Source organism: Argentina silus (genome assembly GCF_951799395.1).
Source record: "Argentina silus genome assembly, chromosome: 5".
NCBI lineage: Eukaryota > Metazoa > Chordata > Actinopteri > Argentiniformes > Argentinidae > Argentina > Argentina silus.
The window spans coordinates 3,680,247-3,682,746 of NC_139659.1; positions in this window are offsets into that span (position 1 = coordinate 3,680,247).

Sequence of the window (2,500 nt, forward strand, 5' to 3'; positions counted from 1 at the left end):
TCCACCCTACCCACCCCACCCCACCCAATCCACCACACCCAACCCAATCCACACTACCCACCACACCCCACCCAATCAACCCCACCCAACCCAATCCACCCTACCCACCCCACCCAATCCACCCCACCCAACCCAATCCACACTACCCACCACACCCCACCCAATCAACCCCACCCAACCCAATCCACCCTATCCACCACACCCCACCCAACCAAACCCAACCCAACCCAACCCAATCCACACTACCCACCCCACCCCACCCAACCCAACCCATCCCAATCCACCCCACCCAACCCAACCCAACCCCACAACCAACCAACCACCCCACCCCAACCACCCCACCCCACCCAACCCAACCAAACCCCACAACCAACCAACCACCCCACCCCAACCACCCCACGCCGAAGGCCCCATACTGTCACCCTCAGACATATTGACCTACCATGTTACCATGTTGTCTGTATGGTGGGGGCTAAGAGAGGGGTCCCTCCCCCCTCCTCCCTGCCCCCCCCTTCCTCCCTCTGCAGGTGGTGTATTGATCCCTTGGCAGAGGTACCGAGGATCCCCTTTGAGCACCCCTCCCAGTAGAGCCCCCCCCACACACACCTCCCCCAGTAGAGCCCCCCCACCCCTCCCAGAAGAGCGCCACCCACCCCTCCCAGTAGAGCCCCCCCCCCCACCACCACCACCACCACCACACACACACACACACACACACACACACACACACACACACATAGTCCTGCTGCCATTGGATTAGATGTGATCCGTGCCCCCCCCCGATCATTCCATGTCCATGTATTGAGAGATTTCCAATACAATGCCCTCTCAATCAATCCTGTCACTTCGAATGAGCAGAAATTTAACCCTACCCCCCCCCCCCCCCCCCCCCCCGCCACCCCTCTCCCACCACCCCTCACCCTGCCTCTCCCACCCTGCCCACCCTCATCCCCCAGTGACTGTGCGCCTTGCCTGAGATACATGTCTCGGCTTTGGCATAGTGTGTTTTTAGTATGTCCTACGTGTTCACATGTTGCACGCGTGTCAATAGTTGTGTCCGACGGATTGCGGTTGTCTTAAAAACAACTGTTAAGCATGTGTTAATTAAATTAAAAGGGATAAAGTCAGTCAATCCCTGTCAAGTGGTAAAGTACCTGGGCAGAGTATTTGACCATTGACAGTTGACCCCCGTTTGTTCACCCAGTGAGAGATTAAACAGTCTGCTTCAGACAAAACAAACACTACGCCCAGACTCGCCAGGCTGAGTACTACATCACAGACATGGGTCCAAATAATACTTGGATCGTTTGCTTTGCCCTGCCTGCAGTGCCAGATGGGCGGGATTTAGCCATTTTGAAGCTATTCCATTGGCTCCATTGTGCCAGGCATACTTAATCAAGCAAAGCAAAGTGTTTGGAAATCTCTGTCGTGGCATTGTGGCAGCACTACACACAATAATCGGTTGTGTGGTTTTATGTTGGTCATTAGCAGAAATCATGACTGCACTAGGGATTCATTGTGGTGGGAAAATGAGGGGAAGAAAGGCAGTAATTTCAGAAAGAAAGCAGATGCAGACGTTCACAAGGAAACAAAACAGGATCCTGGAGACGTCGGCTGGGGACAGAGGCTCAATGTGTTCCTTATGGGCTGGAGGTGCAGGTGGAGAAAGAGATGGTCTCACGAGGACGCTTCCTTTCCTTCCCACAGACTGAAAAAGAGGGAGGGAGAGAGAGAGGTGGAGAGAGAGAGAGAGAGAGTGAGAGATGGATGGATGGTGTGTGTGTGTGTGTGTGTGAGAGAGAGAGAGACAGAGAGAGAGAGAAGGAGAGAGCAGCTGACAAAAAAAGACAGAGAGAAAGAGAGAGAGTGGAGAGAGAGAGAGAGAGAGAGAGAGAGAGAGAGAGAGAGAAGGAGATTGGCTTTGAGAAAAAGACACAGACGGAGAGAGAGAGAGAGAGAGAGAGGGAGAGAGAGAGACGGAGTGCCTTATCAGCCCTAATGATGAAACAGCTGGAGGCCATTTTCTAGCTAGGCCCAGATTAGGCTTTGAACCCCCCCCGGCCTACCCTCTCTCTCCACCCCCCCTCTCCCTTCACCCCCACCGCTCATGACAAGGATGGATGGCACCCCTCAGACGACGTTAGCCATACATTCAAATCTGATATGATTGCCTTTCTGCACAAAATTCCATGATTTCACTCATTCTTCGTTATGTCTTTGTCGTGGAAGGGCTTTCGCCGTCATGGAGTTGGAGTCGAGGGGGGGATTTGGCCTGTTAGTTGAACATAGCCTGTCAAAACGGGTCTTTGAAATGTTTTTTGTGCGATGAAAAAGGGCTGACAGGTTGAAATGAAATATGGACGAACGTTGGCTTTCATTGAAAAACAATCAGCAGTGAAAGGCCACTGAGCCCTGATGGATAGAAGTCTATCCTCTTGTCATTTTTCATCGGGTTGTTACTCCTCCAGGTTGCCGTAGATACGCTTCTTTCACCCAATAA